The 26,498-nt window shown below is 43.2% G+C and overlaps 1 protein-coding gene across 10 annotated transcripts in view; it reads right to left on the reverse strand.

Moving 5' to 3' along the window:
- The window catches only part of MYT1L (myelin transcription factor 1 like), a 462,697-nt gene that overhangs the window by 165,896 nt on the left and 270,303 nt on the right, over positions 1-26,498 (reverse strand). For all 10 annotated transcript variants that reach the window (XM_076000516.1, XM_020288690.2, XM_076000518.1 and 7 more), the window contains exon 5: positions 5,814-5,970. The gene's annotated coding sequence lies outside the window, so the exon portion shown is untranslated. The remainder of the gene's footprint in view (positions 1-5,813; positions 5,971-26,498) is intronic.

Raw genomic sequence — 26,498 nt, forward strand, 5'->3', positions numbered from 1 at the left:
TAAACAGACAGAAAAACATCCCATGCTCATGGGTTGGAAGAACCAATATTATTTAAATGTCCCTACTGCCCAAAGTGATTTATAGATTCAACACAATTCCCATCAAAATATCAATGTCATTTTTCATACATCTAGAAAAAAATAATTCTAAATTCATATGGAACCTAAGAATTGCCAAAGCATTCTAAGCAAAAAGAACAAATCTGGAGGGATCATATTACCTGACTTCAAATTATACCACAAGGCTATAGTAATAAAAACAGCATGTTACTGCTATAAAAGTAGACACATAGACCAATATACCAGAATAGAGAATCCAGAAATAAAGCCATAAAGCTACATACAACTGATTTTCGACCAAACAGACAGCAGCATACACTGGGGAATGGATGCCCTATTTAATGAACAGTGCTGGGAAAACTTGATAACCTCATGCAGAAGAATGACACTGGATCCCTATGTCTCACCATATACAAAAATTAACTTGAGGTGGAGTAAAGACTTAAATGTAAGACATGAAACCATAAAAATTCTAGAAGAAAACATAAGAAAAACTCTTCTGGACATTGGCGTAGGCAAAGAATATATGACTAAGACCCTAACAGCAAATACAGTAACAACAAAAATAAATAAACGAGACTTAAACTAAAAAGTTTCTACACATGAAAGGAAATAACAGAATAAATAGACAATGTACATAATGGGAGAAAGTATTTGCAATCTATACATCTAATAAAGGGCTAATATCCAGAATCTACAAAGAACTAAAGCAAATCAGCAAAAAACAAAAACAAAAAACCTCATCAAAAAGTGGGCAAAAGAACAGATTTTTATTAAAAGAAGATAGGCAAATGGCCAACAAACATATGAAAAAATGCTCAACATCACTAATCTTCAGAGAAATGCAAATTAAAATCACAATGAGATACCACCTTATGCCTGTCAGAATGGTGATTATTAAACAGTCAACAAACAATAGGCAATGGTGTGGATGCAGTAATAAAAAAGGGACACCTAGACACTGTTGGTGAGAATGCAAATTAGTACAACTTCCATGGAAAACAGTATGGATGGAGCTTCCTCAAAGAACTAAAAGTTGACCTACCATTTGATCCAGCAACCCTGTTACTGGGTATTTACCCAATGGAAAAGAAGCTATTTAATAAAAAAGATATCGGCACCCAAATGCTTATTGCAGCACAATTCACAATTGAAAAGATATGGAATCAACCCAAGTGCCCATGAACTGATGACTGGATGAAGAAAATGTGGTGTATACATCATGGAAGTACTACGCAGCCATAGAAGGGAATGAAATGATGTCTTTCACAGCAACTGTGATGGAATCAGAAGCCATTATCCTAAGTGCAGTATCTCAGGAATGGCAAGAGAGATACCAGGTGTTCTCGCTTACGAGTGGGAGCCAGATGAGGCGTGCATCTAGTCACAAAGTGGCGCGATGCCCCTTGGAAGCCATGAAGAGGATGAAGTCCTACCTGTCGGCACAATGTGCACTATTCTGGTGATGGGTGAGCTGAAAGCCCCAACTTCAGCACGATATAATTTTTCCATGTCACAAAAACACTGTGCCCCCAAATCCACTGAAATTTTTAAAAAAATCACAGATGCTGTACACAGGAAAGAAAATTAGTAAAATAAAAAGGGAAATATTTCCTAGAATAAAATATTCCTATCCATGAAAGGGTCACTGCAAAAATATTCATTAAAGAATGAAGATTCAAAAAACAAAGGCTAGGATCATTTTAGTGACATGAAGTTGATACTTTTTCAGACAAGTATGGTCTTAAACAAAAAGCATTAATCTCAGGCCTTTGGGCACCTCTAAAATCAATTTCCTGCAGGGTGGATGGTGTGGTCCAGGGCAGACATGCTGGTCTAGGAAGCCCCACTCTGCTGGAGGGTGCAGGGGTGGGGGCACTCCTCCTGCCTGAGCTCACGCTCCCCTCTGCAGCACCAATGACCCTCCCCCCATTGCAGCTACTTACAGACTCACGAATGGCTGCCGCCAGCTCCTGCTTTGAGGGAAAGGCCTTTCTACCTCACCATTACATTGGGCCCTCTATGTGTTGCACTTTCTTTCAAGTAAGGGACCCTCGAGTCAGGGGTAATCACTGAAGCAGACGGACGCTCAAATGCCAGGTTACAACACAGGACAAAATGAACTACTGCCAAAATGCAAAACTACTGCAGGTGCTATGGAAGGCGTGGCTGCCCACGCCACGTGGAGCTCATATCCAGGGCCATACCACCTTTGTCACTCCTTGGCTGTGTAATCTTAGGCAAGTTGTCCAACCTCAGTGGGCCTCAGCTGTCCTAATTACAAACACCAGGGATGTTGAAAAACTAAAGAAGGGATTGGCTTTGGAAAGTGTTCTGGAGAAAAGAATGGCAGTTCCACGCCAGTGGAGAGTGCTGCTGTGTGCTCAGCAGGCTTTGGAAGAGACCCACCAATCCAGAGCCTGGGCACCCTATGCTGTGCCCCAGGCTATGCCAAATCCTGTAAGGAGGCGAGGCTGACGCCCGCCCCACGCATGCTGCCCTGGCACAGCCTGGAATGGAGAGCACAGCTCTGCCCTGCAGCCTTACGGGGGGCTCTGCGGGTCAGTCTCCTGTGCAGTCTATGCTCAGTCTCCCCGGGGGGCCATGAGACCCGCCCTCCATAAGAGCCTTGAGAGAGCCTCCGCTCTCCTCCCCTCCTAATAAAGGGCAGTGGAGCCATCTGAGCCCCTCAGCTTATCTGACCTCTGTCTCTCATTTGGCTTCCCTCCCAGCCTGTATCCCAGTGAGAAATTGCTGTTCAAAATGCTTCTTGCTGTCAGGAATCCTGGCCCCAGCTCCCAGTCAAGGATTGGGCCTGACAGTGCCTGGGTGCCAGCCAGCTCCATCCGTGTGCTGCCTCATTGCCCTGCAGCGACAATGGGCGACAATGTCTCTCTTTTCACACAGAGACTCAAGGAGGGCGAGCCACTGGCCCTGGGGTGCCTGGATGGGGGAGATCAGAACCACGTCCACACCCAGACCCCACCCATGCTCAGTCATCACCCCTGCTACTGGCTACAGGAGGGTCTCACTAGACCATTTCTCTGAAGGTGACTCTCGAGGACCTGCTCTCCAGCCTGCCCTTCTCTCCTGCATGTCCCTCTGTCCCTGGCACTGGCCCTCTCCTGCTATCCCTTGGGCTTGGGCCCCTGTATCCTGCCCCGTTGCACCCAGCACTGCCCCTCCCTACCCCCTGCATCCAGCACTGCCCTCTCCCACCCATCACTGCCCCTCCCGCATGAAGTCTGCAGCCTGCTGGATATCTAAAATCCTTCTTTCAAAGGACACCATGCCCCACTTCCCAAAGGCCCAGAGCCATGTGCATTCTCATCCTCAGCAGGGCGCTGATTCTGTTGACCACTCCCGCAAATCACTATCTCCCAGGTTTACAGCACTGGCCTCAGACCTAGGTCCCAGGTCCTCTCACCTCTCGGAGGACATTTCTGACTCTTGCATTCTGTGACGGTGGGCGCACACCAGCGCCTCTGTCCCAGCCCCTCCCTGAATACACTAGCCACCCCTGAGTGTCGCAGTGTAGGCCCCCGCCCGACCCTGCCAGCTCTGCCACACCGCAGTGCCCGCCCTCCCCACCCTCCCACAGTGCTTTGCAAACTTCACTAGAGGTTCCTGTGTGGTGGGAGGAAGGTTTCCCTCTCCTCGGGAGACCTTGTGAGGAGGGTCTTGTGCCGGCCCAGCACGGGCCCAGCACTCCTCACTGGCTGTGTCTGAATAAATGAAACGATTGCTCTTCCCTTCTGAAGCCTTAAACTCACATTTGACTTACTTCTTTTCTCTTTCTCCCTATCAAATAATTTATCACATTCCACTTTTGGTTGCTGTCTTTTTTTTCTTGCAGTTTCCTTCCAGCTGCCTGGACTCCACGAGCTCCTGCCTTGGCCTCCTGAGACGGAGCGTTGCTGAGTCCCCATGACGCACTGCCCCAGGGCGGCCTCCCTGCAGACCCTGGACGTGGACGCTGGGATATGTCCTTCCCTTCCCACCATGGAATTCTCTGGCCTAACAGTCCAGACTGGCGTCTGCGCAGCATTCCTGCTCCCTCTGCCTGGCTCCTTTATGTCATCCACTGAAGGAGCCAGAGGGCGCCGAACAGTGAGAGCGTCGCCGCGGCCAGGACGAGGCCACAGCCAGACCTCTTCCGTGAAGGCGGAAGTGAAAATAGAGACTGAATGCATGTTTTGATAGCTATGAAAACCACAAATGTGACTACAAAACTGTTCTTAATAAAAAGTAGTAAATAATTTTTGTATTCATGAGATGATCTGTTATATCTGGTCTATATTCAGCATTTTTATCTTCTCCCTAATTTCAATTTTGATAAAGTGGTAAGAAATTAAAATTAAAAATTCAAATATGATTTGCCATAGATAAATAATAGAACTGCCCATTTACATAAGTATTTGAAATTATCATAGTGATTTTCTAGTTTTTATATATATTTTAAATCTACTTGTTTTTTCAAAAATTGTTGTATTTACTTTATAGGAGGATGAAAAAACTGAAAGAATAAGGAACAGAGAAGTTAGAGAAGTCTACAAGTGGCAGAACGTGTGATCTGTGGTTCTGTGTGTTCAGGGAGAGCAAACACACTACGGCACAGGAAATGCACAGAAATGAAAATACTACAAAAATTTTTAAATGAGAAATGTGAATTTTAGAGAGAGGGGCTGGGCTTGGAAGTTAAGTAAATGGAGGTCAGTTATTTTTTTCCACACACTGTGTCTCTTTACCTTTAGGGCTTTGACTTTAGCACCTACACAAAGACTCTGTAAGCGACATGTTTCTCCAGGTGCTCAGTGTGAAGGTCAGTTGGTGTGCTCCAGCACACGGGAGCACTGTGCACACTGCAAAGACTCTGCACGTGTGAGGGGGACATGGTCAGCCCTGCGCTGCACGGTGGCTGCTCCCGCCCTGTGGGGCAGTAGGCGGGATGGGATCACCACGCTGGTGGCACCGGACACCTCTCACAGCCAGTGTGACCTATTCCATGAGAGAAGTATGCCACCAGGTAAGACACACACTTGCTTCAAGGAGCTTTCGGAGGGCAGGAACTGAAGAAAAAATGCATTGGTAGAAGAATGTCCTAAATGGTCAGAGGATAACCTAAAGAAACTGCATGTGACAGAAGAGAAGACAAAGTTCTAGAAGGGGTGGAGGGGAAAAAGAAGGTGCTTCAGGCTGTGACCACGAGCTTTTAGAGGGAGAAACTGAATTAAGCATGTTGGTGGCCTTACGCTGACTGTACCTGGGTGGCCAGGCACAGGTGACAGCATCCTGTGTGGGGCTCAGGTACAGAGGCTCCATCTGTGGGCGATGGGACGTGGGACTACCTGAGGCTTAGCTGCCCTCTGCCACAACACTGCCTGCTTTGGTGCTCGCTTACAGAGAGGAAGGCCTAGGAGGAAGGCTGGGCAGTCAGTCTGGTGTGCCCTGCCCAAGCCTGCCTGAAAGGTCGGGAAAGTGGAGGGCTCAAGGAGGTAGGGCAGAAGCTTCCTTCTCTATGTTTTTAAATCCCAGGCTAGGGGCAATCCGGCCATTGGAGAAGAAGAGGTGACAGAGGAGAAAAAGAGAAGGTGAAGACTGGAGCAAGGGCATAGAAGAACTGGATGGAAGAGGTTGGAGGCAGAGGATGAGGCTGCATGGGGAAGTTAGCCTGTGGACAGCGTGGTCTGGGACGGACACCCAGCACGCACACAGGGCGCACAGCCAGGAGTGGAGATGAGGTTGCCGTTTACCTTGCAGGGAATCTTCTCTCCTGAGGACGGAGGCAGCGTGACTCCTGGGAGGACGCAGGCCCAGAGTCAGGGGCTCTCGCTAAGTCCTAATCCTGGTCCTCCCCAGCTTGTGACTGTGGCAAAGTCACTTAATTTCTCTGTGCCTCGATTTCTCCATCTGCAAAACATGAAAAGCAGTATAAAGCACCTGCTGATTCATTAAAGCACTAAGAAGAAACATGCACAGGGCACCCTCTTTGCAACAGTCAACACAGACACTCTGGCTTCTGGCTTCTTCCAGGGACCATGTGTGCTCTTGCATGTCCATGGCAGTGCGTTCCCTTCCAGCTTGCCCTCCTCGCTGGAGGCAGCCCGCCCTCTGACTCTGAGAAACGGGCCCTCCAGGTCCTGCTCAGGCATCTTGTATGAAACAAGCCCATCTGAAGAGTCTTGCTCCCTGCCAGCTCCATCAGCCCTGTGGGCTGCCAGATACCCTGCTCTGCCCAGGGGATGTGAGTTCTGGGTTCCACGGGCCAGTCACCCCGCAGGCAGCCTCACGTGGACCGGCCTCTTAGATCCCGGGTAGAAATGCCTGCACAGCAGGATCCCAGGATAGTTCCAAACCAGAATTCGCATTGTGACCCTTATTTATTCTGTGACTTCGCCAGCAACTTCAGGGCTATAAGCCTAGGTTGATCTCCTTAAAGTTTGCAGAGCTAGAAGACTTCACAAAACACTTTCTTACTTATTAAGGCATTTAGCCATCAATCACATTTTATGCTAATATTGTGAATGAAAAAAAATGATGCTCAGAGAGCGTGAAATATTTGTTCAAAGCTTCCCAGTTAGTCAGGGGGAGAATGATGAAACTGAAATGTCTGGGTAGCGAATCTAGTGCTCCTGGCAACAGAGCAGCCTGTTCAGACACATTCCCAGGAGGAACCTAAATGGCTGAGATTTGGGCAGGACGGTGAGTCCTGCCATGAGGTCCCAGAGGAGTCTTGGGTGGTAGTGGATGGGCCCCAAACAGTCTGCATGGTATTTACTCAGAACAGTTCACTTTTCCCAGAGGATCCTGTGCTTCTTGTTCTCATGTTCAATAGGACTAAATGTCTCGGGGGTGTTTTAGGCCTCAGCAGGACACGTGAGAAAGTAGAGGCTGGGCATGCTCGGCAATGGCGCCCTCGGTACCTGTGCAATAAAACGGACACGTCAGCAACCCAGCCTGGCTCAATAACCAACACTGAAGTGCTACCACTGCTTTCTTGGGGATCTCTCATTTGATCAACACGGGGTCAGATTGTTGAGTTAATTAAGAAAGGCAAGGAGTCATTAAAGAGTCATTTTCCGCAGAACTCAGCAATTCGTTCCTTTGACCTGGAAAGGAACATATCTTGTCCACTTCTGTGGACCATTAGGGGCTGAGCCTTAAATCTTTCTTCCTGTATTTAATTGTCCCCAATGAATAATTTCATTCACACAGATAGTTAATAAGTATTTGAACATGTATGTCTTGTAAGAACATAATGATATAGACCACAGAAGATTACAAATCTTAAGTCCCTTGAAAGAGAAAGGAGTTATACCAGATTTGTCTTTTTCCTTTTCTACTTTGCAGTTTTAAAAAAAGAACTTCTCCCTATCCCTTCCTGTGGTTATGATAATTTCTCTAAAACATTACCACGAACCCTTTGTCTTTTGGCACAATCCTCCAAACTGCCAGTGACTCCAGAGCAGAGACCATTTGTTGTCTTTGGCTCTTACATGCCTTACCTAGAGGTTGGTTAATATGACTTTGTTGGGGGAAAAAAAGAAAAGAAAAGAAAGAAAATCAGAAAAAGAACAAGAATATCTTTCCACTGGCCTTTGAAGGAGGATGCTGATTCTGATTGATCAGATGATACTATCAAAGTGACCAACAAGGAAAATGTTCAATGGTGAAATAAATTAAAATCAGAGAGAATTGGGTTATTATAGGACTACCACTTACTATGTCATTACTTGGGCACTGTGTTTAATAAGCATTAATTTTCTAGAATTTTCAATGCTTAAATTAGATAATATATCAAAAGTGTCTAGCTTATCATTAAGTGCTCAATAAGCGGCAGTAGGTAGTGATATTATCACTATATACCAATTTATCAATATACATAATGCATCTGATTTTCAGTTTCTCACTTATAAATGTGATGATTTCAATAAGCAGAAAAAGTTATACACAGAAAACTCTGGCGCCCTAAATACAAATGCACCAGTTAACTCAACCAACATTTATCGAGAGTTGACTCTGGCACTCCGCTGGACTTGAGTAACTCAGTATAAAACAAGATAGATAAGATATTACTACGTAAATTCAAAGCAAGTTTACAAGAAAGAATAGAGAGAAGTTAAGATCAACACAGTTACGACCATAAATATGTAGAAAAAGTAATTTGTTTGGGGAGTAAAGAAAAAAGAAAGTATGAAAGAACAGAAAGAAAGAATACAAAAATGTATGTCTGGGCAAAACAGAAATTTCATGGTCATCATTAAATTTGTCCCCCAAAAAAGCAATAAATGAGAATAACAATCTATAAAATAAAAATTTAAAATAAGTTAATACATTGACAACATGTTCCTTTTTAATGCTGCAACATATTTAGTATGTTTGCTTTTTTTTAGTAAATTCTTTTATAAAACTTTTTATAAAAGGAAGTATTTTGCAATCAGCTAATATTTAACTGAATTTTAGTAATATTTTCAAGAAAAACACATAAATAATAATATTTAAAAATGAAACAAATTATGTATTAATAAGTGATAAGCAAATTATTCATTATGGTACAACTCATATTCATAGAATAAATTAAGTTGGATTTGAGGTTCCTATTTATTAAAGTTGTTATACAGAGCGTATTTATTTGTGGGTTTCATTAACAGTACAACTATCTTAGGCAACGATCCATAAGAGAACAAGTGGAAGAATAGAGAACGACAAGAAGGAGCAAATTCTCTGTCCAAAGTCTGCCAGCTCAGGCTGTTTAAACCAGAGGGCAGCTGCGACTCCAGAACAGAGCAGGTGTGACACCTCACAGAGTGGAGTGCCTCCCTTGCCTGGGACCTCTGCAGCCACCACGGAGCTTAGGTCCCAGTACAGCTGGGACTGAGAACCTAACAGAGTTGCTCTTTCTTGGTTCCTAGGTTATTTCATTAAAAAAATTTAAAGTCAGTGGCAGAAATTCCCTCAAAAATTTATTTCACGAAAACAAGGTCTCAGACCTAACTTATTTCTGTTTATTTGATTTTGAAAAATATGCATTAACGAGTGTCCTGGAAGAAGTAGTAGTCAGTTGGTGCAAGGTCTGGTGAATATGGTGGGTGACAGAGCGTCCAAGTCCAAAGTCCAGCCTCTGTTGTTTGAGCAGCATTGTTTGTGCAACATGTGGTTGACCATTGTCTTGCAAAAGGATTGGTCAGTCTCTATTGACCAATCTTGGCTGCTTAATCTCAAGCATCCTCATAATTTTGTTTGATTGGCTGCAACAGACATCTGCTGTAATCAGCTGACCAGGTTTCATGATGCTGTAGTGGGGTAATACCAGCGCTGGACCACCAAACAGACACCATTTGCTTTTTTTGATGAATAGTCAGTTTTGGACTGTGTTTTGGCACTTCGTCTTTATCTAACTATCGTGCCAAACTCTTGCAATTGTCAAAAAGAATCCATTTTTCATCACAAGTCACAATACAGTATAGAGATGGTTCACATTTATGTCATGATAGCGAAGAAAGGTAAGCTTAGAGACCATTTCTGTTCTGACGCTCCTTTAATTCATACTTCACCCATCTACCCAGCTTCTTTACCGTGCCCATTTGTTTCAAATGGTCCAATACTTTGGAATAGTAACATCAAACCTTGCTGCTGGTTCACAGGTAGGTTGAGATGGATTTGCTTCCACTACAGCTTTCAGCTCATCATTATCCACCTTGGTCTCAGGTTACTCTCATGGCTCATTTTCAAGAGCAAAATCACCAGAACGGAACTTCTCAAACCATCAACATACTGTGCGTGTTCATTAGCCACATCCTTCCCAAACACCCTGTTCATATCTCGAGCTGTCTGCACTGTATTGGTTCCGCAACAGAACAGAACTCATATTAGAAAACAACATGAATTTTTGACTTATTTTTGACTTCTACAAAAATTTCTCTAAAATAAGTTGAAAGACAATCACAAGCCAAACTGTGTGTTTGAAAGAATGAGGATGTACCTTCACAATAAGCATAAAACAAGAAGTGTCTGAGTGACATGTCAGAGATGTGAAATGTCAAACTTAGTACTTAAGGAAATCAGATTATTTCCTACTTAATAACCTAACATATTCCACTAAGTAGAAAATAGTTCTAACCAATACTGGAAGGCACTGCTGATACTCCATAATGTGTGTGTAACTGTACAATTCCACCCCATTGCTGAGGCCAGTCTCATTCCCATTTTCCTTAGAAATGTGGGTTTTCTCTCTAAACAGCTCTCAGGAACATCTCTTCCTCCTGGTTTTCTGGAGTTCTATAAGTTTTACAAGTCAGGTGTGTGAATCCTTTTTATTTTTTCATTCTTACTGTTTAGCATTCAGCGCAGCCGTAGAACCCACAATCTGTGAGAACATTCTTCTCTCTTCCCTGATAATTTCTATCTATTATTTTCCTTGCTTTTTAAAAAAATTTCAACTAAATGGATTTGGATTGTCTAAATTTATCTTTCATTGAATTTAGTTTTCATTTCTTTTTTCTTTTTTCATATCTTTGTCTTTCTTCTCTATGTTCTGGAAACTTTTCTCACATTTATCTTTCTTCAATTGCATTTTAAAATTTCAAGAATCTTATTTTAATTTCCAAAATTAGCCTTGTGTCTCAGTTACACATTTGCATTTATTTTGCTGATTATTTGTCTTTACAAGATGTTAGAGGGCATGTCTCACCATCAGGTGATTACTATCGCACACAAGGGACAGAATATATAAACATTTCATGGATAATATAGGTTGGTGCAAAAGTAATTGTGGTTTAGGACGGTGAATTTTAAATTCATTGTAACTAGGCTCAAACATATCTTTATTAATCAAAATAAGAACCATTACAATCAACACATTTTTGCCAACGAGAAGTTTGTTTATTTATGTAGCGTAAAAATCCATGCTTTGGGATTTGACGAACTCTTGGAAAGCATTTCCTGCATCTTGCAGGTTGTGGAAGGGTTTTCCCTGCAAAAAGTTGTCAAGATGCTTGAAGAAGTGGCAGTCAGTTGGTCAGAGGTCAGATATGGTGGACAAGGCAAAACTTATAGCCGGTCGTTGCTGCAGGTTGTCATATAAAATCCACTTTTCCTTGCAGGTCACAATCCGATTGAGAAATGGTTCGATGTTGTTGCGTATAATTAGAGAAGACGACAATTCAAAACGACGATTTTTTGATTTTTGGTCAGCTCATGAGGCACCCACTTGAGCTTTTTCACCTTTCCAATTTGCTTTAAATGCTGAATGATCACAGAATGGTTGAACTTGAGTTCTTCAGCAACTTCTCATGTAGTTGTAAGAGGATCAGCTGGATGACTGCTCTCAATTGGTTGTTATCAACTTCCGATGGCCAGTCACTGTGCTCCTCATCTTCAAAGATCTTGTCTCCTTTGTAAAACTTCTTGAGCCACCACTACACTGTATGCTCTTTAGCAGTTCCTGGGCCACATGTGTTGTTGATGTTGTGAGTTGTCTCTGCTGCTTTACGACCCATTGCGAAAATCACTTGAATTTACTTTTTGTCTAACATAATTTCCATCGTCTAAAATAAACATAAACAGCAATAAGACTTTAGCAAAAAAAAGCAAGAAATATGCATTAAAATGTTTTATAACATAACCACATTTATTTAAGAATGTACTCCAATATGAAACAGCAAATTTCAACAACACTAAAACTGCAATTACTTTCCACCAACCAAATGAATGAATGAATGAAGAAATGAATGCAAGTGTCTCTGTGCAGGATCAGTTAGATGTGAGAACAATGATCATTATCTTTTGTTTTCATAACACCTTTATGAAATGGATGTTTTTACCCCATTTTGCAGAGATTGAACAGAAGCTAGAAAGGTATCAGACAACTTGACTGTACTTGCAAGGTTTGCCAGTAAGTCAGGAAACAAGACACAGGTGCCCTGGGATGGTACAGTCTTAGAATGAAGTAGGGAGTGATCTGAGGACCCCCTGAGCTCCTCAGCCGGGCAGGGCAACCCATGGCCCAGCTACGGGAAGGGCCTGGGTTTCCCTCAGCGCCCCAGTCCTGAGTGTGAGCTCTTCTTTCTTGAACAGGGTCTTGTTACCTCCAGGTTGCCTTCCTCAGAGGCCTCGTCTACCTCCTTTCTATGTGGCACTGGGCTAGTTTTCAAATTTTCTGGCCATAATCCATAGAAATTTGACATCTTGATCCATGATGCATATATTATATATAATATAAAGAAATTTGCAACTATAATGGAAACAAACATTTCATGAAACAATTATTCTAATATTTTCCATTTTATTCCTTTCTTTGATATTGGTCTCAACTCCCAAAGCGATAACACAACTTACTAATTAAATGTGACCCCACGGCTGGTGTCAACCAGTGGAGTGCAGTTGCTTCAGAGTCATGGGACTAGGAGACCTGCCCTGTTCTCATGCTATTCAATCCTGTGCAGCCCAATGCATTATCACTAGTTATGATATTGATAATAAGAGGTTGGAAAATCATTTAAGATGCTAGTTGTGAAGCACAGTTTTGTATCTCACAGTTTTATAAAGAATAAATTCCATAGTCCCTTCCCATGTACACCACCTGTGTGCTGGCCTGCAGTTTGGTGCCTCTGGTAAATGCTGGGCTTCCACCGAGTTCCAGAGTGCCTGTGAGAATGTGGGGACATGTGAAGTGACCCCCAGAAGCAAGTGAGATGCCCAGGTCTCCACTGACTGCAGCAGACTCTAGTCAATCAGCCTCCGCCTCCCCATTACCCCATATGATGCTTACCACATTCCAAATTGCAGCCCTACCCTGAGTCCCTGACCCATTTCCAGCGAGCTCTGCTTTGTTGCTGCGACCTCTGGGGTATGTCTCTCAACTCAGCTTCACACTTGGTATTAAACCTTTGGGCTTTTCCACTTAGACATTTCTGATAAGCCAGTTCTAAAGTCCAGCAGGGAGAAGGGAGACATTAAGTACCCACGCGAACTTGCCCTCTGTGCTCCCCGTGGTGGTGGTGGTGATCCCCGGGCCGCCCACCTCCCTGGCCTATGTGCTGCTTCTTGGTGGCACTGTCCTCCTCCTCAGTCCATTTCCTCCTCTCCTTCCGCTTCATCCTCACCATGTGACCGTGGCCCCGGACTGCTGCCGCTTCCTGGGATGCCCGCAGGGGCCTGGTGTGGGCGCCCACTCCATCCCCGCCCGTTTCCACAGCCTTGTAGATGCATCATTGCCTTCCTGCTGCTGACGCAAGGCAAGCAGGGCCCGGGGTGGTGCCCGCTCGGGAGCCGCCCCCACTGCCTGCCAGCCGTGTCTCGGGGGGCAAACCACTTGCATCCTTCCCTCTGCCTGGGTCCTGGGTCTCTCCTGGTTCAGCCCCTTCTGGTCCTCTGGGAGAAGCGCTGGCCTAAGGGGCAGCCCCCTGTACTCCTGGTGCCTGCTTCAGATCACAGGATGCGCTGCATCAGCCAGTCGCTCCTTTCATTCACATCTTCTTTCTTTCATGCCTGTTTGCACTTCAGATGGGAAGCACATCAGTACGTGGCATCCATACAGTCTGCTTACTGGTCTAGTTTCTCCATTGCGTTGTTTCTTAAACAAATTTTATTGTATATATTTGAAGTTTACGACATATTTTGGGATACATATGGATAGTGAAATAGTCAACTATAATGAAGCAGATTAACATATCTCTCATCTCACATAGTTACTTTTTTGTATCAAGAGCAGCTAAAATCTACGTATTTAACAAAATCCCTATTGCAGTATAATCTTATTAACTTTAGTCCTCATGTTGCACATTAGATCTCTAGGCTGGTTCATCCTACTATCTGCCGTTTTGTATCCTTTGACCTATATTTCCCCCACCCTGCCCCGTGATAACCACTGTTTCATCCTCTCTGTGTATCTGAGTTATTTTATATATATATATATATTTTTTTTCCACATATAAGTGAGATCACACAATTTTTTCTCTGTGTTTGGCTTATTTTACTTAGCATAATGTCCTCCAGCTCTATCCATGTTGTGGCCAATGGCAGGATCTCATTCTTTTTTAAGGCCAAATAATATTTCACTGTGTATGTATACACAGTGTATACATGTTTATATACACACCACATTTTCTCTATCCATTTGTCTGCCAATGGATATCTCAATTGTTTCCTATCTTGGCTTTTGTCAATAATGCTACAATGAACATTGGAGTGCAGATGACTCTACAAGACACTGAATTCCATCTCTTTTGGGTATACAGTGAAAGCAAAAGAGGAATTTCTGGCTCACATGGTAGTTCTGTTTTTAATTTCTTTAGGAACCTCTATACAATTTTCCATAATGAGTGCAGCAATCCACATTCCCACCAACAGTGCACTAGAGTTCCCTTTCCTTCAGGCCCTCACCAACGGTTCCTCTTAGCCATCCATAAAGGTGCAGGGTGGTATCTCATGTGGTTTTAATTTTTAATGTTGAGCACCTGTTCATACAGCTGTTGGCCATTTTTATTTCTTCTTTGGAGAAATGTCTGTTCAGGCCCTTTGCCAACTTTTAAATCAGGATATTTGTTTTTCTGCTATAGAGTTACATGACTTCTATATAAATTTTAAACATTAATCCGTCAACATGTATGTGGTTTGCAATTATATTTTCCTAGTCTGTAGGTCACCTTTTCATTTTGTTATTGTTTGCTGTGCAGTACACTTTTTAGTTTAATGTAGTCATATTTATTTATTCTGGTTTTTGTAGCCTGAGCTTTTGGTGTGATATCTAAAAAATCATTGCCAAAGCCAATGTCAAAGAGCTTTTCTCCTGTATTCTCTTTTAGGAGTTTTATGATTTTACATGTTAAGGTATCTCCCTATATGACTCTTCAGGTCTATGGGGAAAACATTCAGAAGGATGGAATGGGCTGCTTACAGTGAGTGGAGTTGATTTTTGTGTATGAGGTAAGGTTCAATTTCATTTTGATAGGGATTGTGTTAAAATGTATATCACTTTGGGTAGTATGGATATTTTAATAATATTAACTCTTCCCATCCACGAACATGTAATATCTTCCTATTTGTTTATGTCTTCTTCAATTTCTTTCATCAATGTTTTATAGTTTTTAGTGTGCAAATATTTCACCTCCTTGGTTAAAATTATTCCCAGGTATTTTATTTTTTGTGGTGCTACCATAAGTGGAATTGTTTTACTGATTTCTTTTCAGCTAGGTCATTATTTGTGTATAGAAATGCTATTGATTTTGTATGTTGATTTTGTATTCTGCAACTTTACTAAGTTCATTTATTGATTCTAACAGTTTTTTGGTGAAATCTTTGGAGTTTACTACATATAGGATCATGTCATCTGAAAATACGGTTAATTTTACTTTGTCATTTCTTATTTTGATGCCTTTTATTTCTTTTTTATTGTCTTACTGCCCTTGCTAGCGCTTCCAGGACTTTGTTGAATAGTAGTGGTGAGTGTGGGCATCCCTGCCTTATATAGGATCTTAGTGGGAAAGCTTTTAGTTGTTTCCTGTTGATTATGAGATTGGCTGTGGGTTTTCATAAATGCTCTTTATTTTGATGAAGAACTTTCCTTTTATGCCTAAACTAATAAGAGTTTTTATCAAGAAGGGATGTTTCTGCAGCAATTGAGATGATCACATTGTTTTTATCTTTCAGTCTGTTAATGTGTTGTACTATATTGATTGATTTGCATATATTAAATCAGTCTCCCACTGCATTTTAAAGTATATTCTGAAGCTGTGGAAAAACTCTGCTTTCATTTTTGGGTATCTATACGAAAAAATGGAGAATACACCAAGGCAGTGGCCATTCTTGCAGGACTCCTGAGTGCATTTTCTTATTTCTCTTACAGCTACAGCTATTTGTGTGTAAAGAAGGTACAGCAGCTGAGTACAGGCAGCAGGAAATCAAGAAACAACATTTCCTTAGATGACTCTTCAAGTCTACTGGGAAAACATTCAGATGGAGGGAATGAACTGCTTATAGGGATCCAAGAAGTTGTAAGTCAGGGAGTCTGAAGTCTGCCTTTATGTTGGTAAGTTCTTCTTGGCTATGAAAAAGCAATGTAGTGGCAACAGTTAGATGTGCCCTAGGTTCACCTGTTAGGGTACAAGGTGCCCCTGCAGGTGTGCCGCTGTGTTCCTGCATGGCCATTATACCCATAAATTCACTATACTAGGTCAGGTCTTGGTGTCTTCTGGGTACATTCCCCACTGCTGCACCTGCCCAGCGACGGCTCAGTCACCCTTTGAAGAATGTTGTATCATAAAAGGAGCAGGGTTAAATCCCTGCTCATCTATTAATTAGTTCTGTGACCTTTGAGATTCAGAAGACACACCCACAGCTAACATCATACAAACAAAGTAGGAGAACTCACACTTCCCAATTTCTAAACTTACTCCCAATCAACATTAATCAAGAGAGAATGCAAATGTGAAAGGATTGGTCCACACATCAGTGGGGTAGCATCAATAGCTCAAAAATAACCCCCCATGTCTATTTTCAACAGTCTGTTCATGAGAGTGCCAGGGCCATTCAAAAAGAAAAGGATGGTCTTTTTAAATAACCAGACAGCCCCTTGAAAACACATGAATTTGGACCCCTGTGTCATGCCATATACAAAAATAAACTCAAAATGGATCAAAGACCCAAATGTAAGAACTAAAACTATAAAATGCAGAAGGAACTAGGAGATTAAATCATCATGATCTTAGATTTAACAAAAGATTCTTAGATATGACTACAAAAGTATGGGCAACAGAGGAAAAAATAGATAAAGCAAACTTTATCAAAATAAAAAAACCCTAAAAACTTTGCTACAAATACACCATCAAATAAGTGAAAAAATGAACTACTGAAGGAGAGGGGGTAGTCACACATCATATGCTAAGACATTTCATGTAAAGAATCCTGCAACTCAATGAGAAGACTACTTAATTAAAAATGTTGAAATATCTGAGTAGACACTTCTCCAAAGAAAATATGCAAAAACTCAATACGCTCATGAAAAGACAATCAACATCATTAGTCGTTAGAGAAATGAAAATCAAAACCACAGTGCAGGGACCACTGCATATCCACCAAGACAGCCAGAAGCAAAAACTCAGATGTGCCAAGTGTCAGTGATGATGTGGGGAAACCAGACACCGTTTCACTGCTGGTCAGAATGAGAATGGTGCAGCCACTTCAGAAAATCACCTGGCAGTTTACTTCACTGTTTAAACAGAGTCACCATGTGACCCAGCAATTCTACTCCTACCGTGTTTCCCTGAAAATAAGACAGGGTCTTATATTTATTTTTTCCTCAAGAAGACACCCTAGGGCTTATTTTCAGGGGATGTGTTTTTTTTTAAGTACGGTACAACAATCTACATTTATTCAAATATAGTTAAGTCGTCTTCTTCTAGAACATCATCATAACTCTCCAAACCCCGAATTCCATCCTGAATTTCTTGCGACTCTATTTCCTTTAGAACCATTGGCCCCAATCTCTCATGTCGAGCAATGGAGCTCTCATGGGGCAGATGAGAAGGGCTGCTCGTCGTCTTTACCACTCCGCGATGAAATGCACGGGTTGTGCAGATGCACTGCGTAGCCACGCCCGTCACTAGGTCTTAATTTCAGGGTAGGGCTTCTATTGCACAAATGCTTAGAAATCCTGCTAGGGCTTCTTTAATGGGTAGGTCTTATTTTCAGGGAAACATGGTAGGTAAGAAGTGAAAGCATGTCCACACACAAACCTGCACATGTAAGTTCACACAGTAACATTATTCAAGACAGCTAAAACGTGGAATCAACTTAAATTCCCTTCAGGTGATGAACAGATAAGTAGAATACGATTTATATAATAGAATAATATTCTACCATAAAAAGCGGTGAAGTGCTGACACATGCTGCAGCACGGATGAAGCCTGGAACATTGCGAGAGGTGACACAAGTCAGTCACAAAAGACTACACACTACAAGAGTCCATTTATGGGAAACGTCCAGGATAGAGGAGTGTGTGGAGACAGTGGCAGATCAGTGGGTGCTGGGGCCAGAGCGTGGGGCTGTCAGGGTATGGGACGGCTAGAGAAGATGGGGCTTCTTTCTGATGGTTTTCATTTTGATGAAAATGTCCCAAGGTTGACTGTGGTGACACGTGTGAATACCTGTGACTACAGTAGTCCCCCTTATCCACACTTTTGCTTTCTGGAGCTTCAGATACCCCAGGTCAACCGTGGTCCAAAAACATTAAATGGGAAATTCCAGAAATAAACAATTCATCAGTTTTGAAGTGCAGGCCATTCTGAACAGCGTGAGTAAATCTCCTGCTGTCCTGTTCCATCCTGCCTGGGATGTGAATCATCCCTTTGTCCGGCACATCCAGTGTCCACGCCACCTGCCTCTTAGTCACCTAGCAGCCGTCGTGGTGAGCAGCCTGACTGTCGCGGTATCACGGTACTAGTGTCCACATCACCCTATTTTACTTAATAATGGCCCCAAAGCACAAGTGGTGATGCTGCGACATTGTTATAGCTGCACCATTTTATTATTACTTATTGCTGTTAATCTCTTACTGCACTTAACTTATACATTAAGCTTTATCATAGGTGTATATGCACAGAAAGAACAGCATATGTCGGGTTCAGTACTATTCACAGTCTCAGGCATCCACTGGGGTTCCTGGAACATGTCCTCCACAGATAAGTACAGACAACCACACACTAAAATCCAGTGAATTGTTTATTTTCAATGGGTGAATTTTATGACATGTGAATTATATCTCAATAAAGCTGTTAGAAATGTTCATAAGGCACCCCAAGGAACACTCAGGAAGTATGAACCTGCCCAAGCTCCCTGAGCCCCTGGAGCAAGCCCCAGGCCTGCTGTGTGCCTTGGTGCTCAGGTTTTGTTCTCCCTGGACCCCGGCATTAGGCTTCCCTGAACCACTCTCTGGAGTCCTCAGTCCCAGCCTGTCTGGTCTCAGCAGCAGCTGCATGGAAGAGCGTCTCTGCCCAGTGCCGACTGACACGCTGGAGCCCACCTCTGCCTGCCTGGCCCCGAGGACCAGAGCGTGGCACACTGCCCCTAAGCTCATAGCTCGTTGTGCCAAAGCTGGGCCTGGAAGTTGGGTCCCATGGCCATCGAAGAGGCAAGAGGCGCTCAGACAAAGGTCACCTCCGCCAGAATCCCTGTTTGACAATAACCTTAGCTGTGAGCAGGTGTCAGTCATGTGGGTGTTTTGCAGGGCTGGGACACTCTGGGGGCAGACTGCAGACCTGCTGGCCTGGGTGGGCTCCAAGGAGGGGGGGGAGTGCGTTCTGTCAACACAAATGGTCCATGGTTTCTGCAAAGTGCTCTGTATGTGCTGCTGCCAAAGACCTGCCCCTGCCCCAGCAGGCTGGTCTCCAGTCGCAGGTGGAGTAATTTCCACATAAACCGTTTACGACAGGTGTGGTTAAGAAGCACGCACAACAGGCATCATGGCACTTGATCTTCCTGGAGCTGTCTGTATGACCAGGATTTTGGCTGTTTTTTTTTTCTGTGCACCAAATCTGCCTAGTAAATAGCAACTAACTGCCAAGAGAGACCCAGAGCAAGAAGAAATAGGCTCGCTGCAGCTTTTGAATGGACATAAACTTGTTTGAGAGCAAGCATAGTGCACCCTGCTATTTCATTCTTGCCCTGGGGTGGAATGTGCAGGAACCCTGTTTCTCTCCCAGCAGTCCGGGGGGTCAGTTGCCTCTACCTAGTGGCAGAGGGATTTGACACCTTAGTAATTAGCCCTGTGCTTGTGAGCCACCTTCTGTGGATGGTCCCCAGGTTCTCGCAGCAACCCTGTGCTCCAGCAAACATGACAGTCACCGTTCACTGCCATGGGGCCAGAAAGCCAGTCACCTCAGTGTAAACGTGTGCCTGGCAGACTCAGGGCAAAGGAGTGGGGGGAAGGCGACTGTGGACCAGGGGCCGGGGGTCTTCACCCTCCCTTCCTCTCCGCCCATTCACGGGCAGCCTCACAGGAATGCTGACTTCTGTGTCTGGGTGTCCAAGGCAGGTGTCCTGTCTCATTTTGAGTCACAACCTGTGTGCTCACCAGGGCCTGGAGCTCAGGAAGGAATGTGGATGAGACACAATTAGCTCGGAGGACAACCTTGGGGTAGGTCAGTGAGTCCAGCGCTGGGAGGAGTGAGAGAACCAGGACCTGAATGCTGAGGGGGTGGAGGGTGGGATGCAGTGGGGAGAAGACTGGCCTGGGACCCTCCTGAGGAGGAGGCCTGGGCCGGGGCCAGCCGGGCTCAGCCCAAGTAGAAGGTGTTAGAGAGAAGGCTTTGGTGGGTCAGAGTGCTGCAAGGTTTATGAACACTGAATTAAGAAATTTGGACTTGTTTTCTCCTCTTACGTACAGAGATGTGAATGCCTTGGAGTGACACAGGCTTAAATTCAAAATCCTGTTTTAGGATGATGCTGTTGATCTTAATTTAGAACACAAGGTAACCAGCTGGGCTGGCACTTGTATACATACTTAGGACGCAGTTCACAGACAGCATTACCTCATTAGAGCCTCACCAGAAGTCCAGGTACGTGCAGGTTGTTGTTCTGGAAGGAAGCTGCAGCTGGGGAGGGTGGAGGACTCCTCCGGCAGCAGGGTGCTCTGGAAAGTTATGCCACCTCTGTGCCGGCACCTTCTTGGCTGTGAAATGGGATCATAACGGGAGTATATTTGTACCACCCAGGCAAAGCCTACACCAGAGACCTGATAAAACTCCCAAAGATAGAGGAGCCTGTAGAACAAACAGGAATCTAACATCCTTCTCCAGCATGGCGCCCGGACCTTGCACCCTTCTCTGGCGTGGCATTCTGACCTTGCACCCTCCTCCGGCGTGGCACCCTGACCTAGCACCCTCCTCCAGCGTGGCACTCGGGCTGCTGGGGGTGAGGCCACTTTAGTGGAAATGGCGGGGTCTATGTCAGAGCAGGGATTTAAAAGACAATAAAAGACAAAAATAATACTTTGAATCAAGAGGCAGAAAAAAAGCTCTCTTGCTGGATAGGAAAAGTATAAAGAGGAAATCTGTGTGTTTGAGCACACACATCTGTATTTATTTAGATCATATGAAAACACAAAACCACCCAGGATCAACCATCACTCGCACCTACGTGTCTGGGTTCCCTGCTGGCCTCCACCGTGGTGTTCTGACCCGAGTTATCCAGGGCACAGCTAATCAAAGCGGACCTGAGCTTCCTTAGTACAGATTTCACTACACAGATGACAATTAAAAAGCCTCTACCTGCTTATATTACAATTTAAAGGACATGATACTAAAATCTTGCTAATGACTGAGTGCAAAGGCCCTCCAACACCTGTGCTGCCTCCCCTTCAAGACAGTGGGGTGCAGGCAGGCTCGCCAGGTCCTCAGGGCTGTACACAGAGCCCACGTTGCAGCTGGAGCATGGCTGGCCTGCTGTTTTATTCACAGACTCCCAGGACATGGTGCTGAAAGCTACTCTAGAGAATACTTGTCCTTCTTCTCACTGCACAGGTGAGACCGGCAGGCTCTGAGCTCGCCTAACGTGGATGAATCCCTCGCTATCTTCCTGGCTTGCAAAATTATTCAGGAGAACAGACAGTTAAAACAACCTAAACACCCAGCAACATGGGGAAGGCTTTGTGATTTATAACGAACCCATTCCCAGTGTGAGTGAGAAAAGCTTTGATTTGTCAGAGTCAGCCTGAGATGGGGCTCCATCAGCCACCAGCCACACCTGGAATGACTGACCCATTGCTCCGAAACCCAGGCCCCCTTAGTGACGTGAGGATACCTTCCTATGAGGTTGTTGGGTAGGTTAAATGAGATAATACACAAAATACTACCAGTGCCCCCAAAACACAAGTCTTCCTACACTACCCCAAACAAGTAATTATGAAGACCTGGTACCAGTGATTAAGCACTTCTGAATAATTTTGAAAAAAACCTCTAGGTTGCAAAATTTTAAGTACATATTATTATAATAAAAACAAATGGACATAAACAAATATTGGCAGAAAATAAATACAAATATTGATAAGTCATGTGCTACAGGCATGTGCTACAGGGGTGGGATTTTTTAATATACACTTTTTGGCTGTGGTACCGTATTCCTAGATGAGTGGTGGTGACAACGCTCTTACACTGGAGCTGCACGCAAACGTTTAAGACATATTCTGGTTAATATGAAATTCTGTGTATAAAGGGCGACTTATAATTAGCCTGATTCCCTGTCTTACTAACTCCAATTTAATGAACTGGATATTTCTGTTTTGTTCTATTCAATTACAACTTAATTTTGACAGGGGACAGAAATCAGACCATGACCATTGTATGGTTTGTGTGTCTATATATAACAATATACACACACACAAAACATATACACACAAAAAAAACACATATATGCACACAAAACACACAAAAAACATATACATATAGAAAACATACACAAAAAACATACATGCACACAAAACCATGTATGCACACACAAAACATATATACACAAACCATATATGCACACACGCAACACACAAAAATCATATATACACACAAAAACATACACAAACACAGAACATATATGAAGCATATATATACACACAAAAATATACATATACAACATATATACACACGTAAAACATACACACAAATATATACACACAAAACAAGCACACAAAACATACATATATATAAAACATATATACACACAAACATATGCACACACAAAAATATATTACTATATACATACACAACATACATATATACACAAAAACATATATACACACAAAAAAATGTGTGTGTGTGTGTGTGTGCATACGGACTTAAACAAAATGTGAGCATTAAAAGAGCCAGGTCGGAGGCTGTTCACAAAGGTCGGGTCAGGCCGTCTCTCCCGTTCATGACACCGCATGTTCTAGTCATCACTGATGCTACATTAGTGGTGATGTCCTTCTTCTAAGGCAGCCACGTTCCTACCCCACTGCTGCAGATTTAACCAACCCATCTCTGAATAATGCCCCAAACTGAGTCAGCCCATGGTTCCCCTGGCAACACCCCACATGCTTGCTGCGTCTGGAAGACAGAATTCTGGGATTCCAACACAACCTCATCACAGCCACAGTTGTGTTCTTGGTCAAATTGCTTTACTTTATGGCTGATTTTTCAGGAATATTATAAGACTAGGTAGCCAAAGTCAGAACTCCCCAACAATTCCTATATGCAGTTTCCAAAATTATTTCCTACATCACTACTGTCACAGAATAGTCCCATGAAAATAGGTTTGTAGTCAAATATATGTATAAAAGACCACACATTTATCCTCCTCTTAGAAATTAACAACACACAATAGAGTCTTAGAAGCTCAGCGAAGTCCTTCACTGAAAAAAAAATCACCTTTGCTGATATTCCAAGTGTAACTGAGTACTGTACTTTTTCTTTTATGTAACATCAATTTTAACATTTTTTGAGATAAAAGTTCTACAGGACATATTTGAGGAGACACTGGGTCTTACATAAATAAAAGTTGCCCACTATTTCTTTGCTGCTTCCAGAAAATTGTGTTTTATTTGATTTATTTGAGAATCATGCCTCATTCAAAAGTACAAAGGGATCATTCTAAGACCATTAAGTCCGTGACTATAAGTCCTACCTTATTTATGACTAGTTTATCAGCAAGTGCAACAGCAGACCTGAGTGAGAGAGACCAGGAGCTGGAGCTGAAAGGAAGCCACCTGACGTCGCTCCACGTCGCAGGTGCTCTCACCACAAACATGAGCCCAGCTGGCTTCTGCAAGTCACATGAGGCCAGGTGCTGCGTCTGCTTAATGCGCTTTACGTCAGCACGGCTGTGATGCTTCCTAGGCACTAAGAGGGTGGCAAGGTGAACAAATGGGAGGAACCTGCTATAAACACTGATACCCCAGAGTCCTGCTTGGAGTTGGCTATTGGAATTTTATAAAGTATCTTTCTACCTGGGGAACAAAGCCCACTATCTGATAGGTGCTGAATGAAACTTGGCCCATCCAACTGGTGACAGAAAGGCTGTCGTGTGTGCAATTTTCCCCTCTGCATGAACATCAGGTGTCTGGGGCAGAGACTGCATTTCTATTTCCTTTAGATTCTTCAAAGTTTTGGACTTCCAAGGATTTAATTTGTTATTTTTGTATAAGTAAGTGCCTGTTTCTCCTGCAAATATTAAGAACATGTTAATCCAATGGAAGCAAATATCTGGTTTTTGTGTGTTTTATACACAAGCCCCTTGCTCTTAAAATTAAGTTTATTTCTCACTGTTCATACCTTTATTATATGTACACACACAAATACACACATGTGCACTTATTTTCCACATGGAATTCAAAAGGGCAACACCCGCAAAAGAAGACAATATATACCCAAAATATGTAGACTCCACTTTTAAGATCTCATATTGAGCTGGTTTGATTTTTTTTTCTCTTTTTCCCAATCAAATATTCTAGGGCAGTGATAATAAAACTTTCCCTATTTTGTATCTGTTTTTGTTGTCTGTCTTTCAGACAGCAACGGAGGTCACAGCAGAATATGCAGCCAGCTCTCTCCTTTGATGACAGACAGGAGCACACCCTGGAGCCCCCACAGCCCTCTGGCTAATCAGGGACGGAGGCAGGGACAGACGATGGAGGGGCCCAATGTTAGTCACTAAGAATTGTGACCAGTGGTCTGGGATGGGGGAAAGTTGGTCTCAATATGGGGCAGAAAGACTCTGATTGCATTATGTACTGCAGTTTTAGCTTTATACCCTGGGAATCTGGAAGACTTTGGGTCAGATTTAGGCCTGGCCAGGCAGCTTATCTGATCCACACTTTCTGCTGTGAGCTTTTATTGTAATGTGTATGTTGTAAAGCAATGTCAAATTAATGAACAATTATTAGTCTTTTGAAACCTAAAGAAGTAGAAAAGGAGCCCGAGCATGAATATTTTCCTGGAGCCTGGACAGTATGTGTCCCTATCTGATCAGCCCTTTCACATACTGACTCAGATATCAACAGCTTCCCCAAATTAATGGGCCTGGTATTTGTACAAGAGGCTAGAGAAGAGGCACTGTGGTTTCCCAGCACCACCTGCATTCTTTCCAGCAGTTCCAGAGCGAGGTTGAGGCCCAGGGAGGATGCTGCCTCCCACCACCTGCACTTGTTCGGGTGTTAGCAGTGCTGGGGCAGCACTGATTTGCTGGCAGACAGATGGAGAGGATGGGTTTTTACTTGGGCTAGAAATATCTTCCTACCTTCATAAGATATCAGATAATGACTTGTGTGTGGAGTCACTGGAGATGACTCCAATGTAGTCATAAATGAGGTAAGCTTTATCTCCATTTCTCACCTAAAGGAATTAATTTGGGGGACTTAAGCAAGGTCAAGGACCATGACCAAGGTCACACAGACAAGAGGCCTGATTTCACATCCAAGCCCAGAAGTTCTGACCCCAAGTCCACTGATGGTAAATGAGGTGTGACATTCCCAGACTAGACGATTTAGACATCACAGTTGACACTCGGGAGCATTTTGACCCCAGCTTTCCCCTCGATGGAGGCACCTTCATTAGTTCTGTTTGTTTTTGCTTTAAGTGTGTCTACACACATGCACACGCAAACAGCACACAACTTTACATAAAGGCCACCACCCCCTTCGCTCTGCTATATACATGAATACCAGAGTTACTTTATTTTTTTAACATAAATGTTATATTGTACATTCTTTTGCTAATTTTTTTTCAGTTAGATCTGGCAACATTTGCGTGTCAGTGTGACTAGCGATACTTGATTTTCGTAATTGGTGGTGGCTGTTATTCCCTCATAGGGCTACACATAGTTATGAAACATCAAATTTCTTGATATAAATTCAGGAGTTTTTATTCTTGTTTTTCACTAAACACTCAGTGCTCTCATAAAATTCGTATACGTGTCTCCCTCTCACGCACACATACTTATGTTTCTCAAGGACAGAGACATTTAAAAATTTTAACAGGTACTTAGAAGTTGCCCTTCAAGATGTCCTATCAGTCCATAATCAGCATATGACAGTATATGTGTTCCAATGCTTTTGCCAGTGCTTGGTATTAATATTAACGAACTTTATTGCCTTTGGCGGCACATTTGTGCTTACAGGTTACCTGAGTGTGTTTTTCTGAGACAATTCTATCTCCTCTTCTATGCTTCACCTATGGTAACAGATCTTTCCCTTTCTGGTCATGCTTTCTTATGTATTCTGGATATTTAATCTTCTCATATTATAGTTCTCCCCAGTTTATCACTGGCCTTTTAGATTTGTTCACAAGCTTTTCTTGTACCTAAGTTTTAAACTTTGATATCATTGTCTTCATCAATCTTTTCTTTTATAACTTCTACTTTTTATGCTGTACCTATGAAGGCTTTTCCTATCTAAGGGAAAATACATGCTCCAGGGGTTT

This window comes from Microcebus murinus, chromosome 3 (genome assembly GCF_040939455.1).
Source record: "Microcebus murinus isolate Inina chromosome 3, M.murinus_Inina_mat1.0, whole genome shotgun sequence".
NCBI classification, from domain to species: domain Eukaryota; kingdom Metazoa; phylum Chordata; class Mammalia; order Primates; family Cheirogaleidae; genus Microcebus; species Microcebus murinus.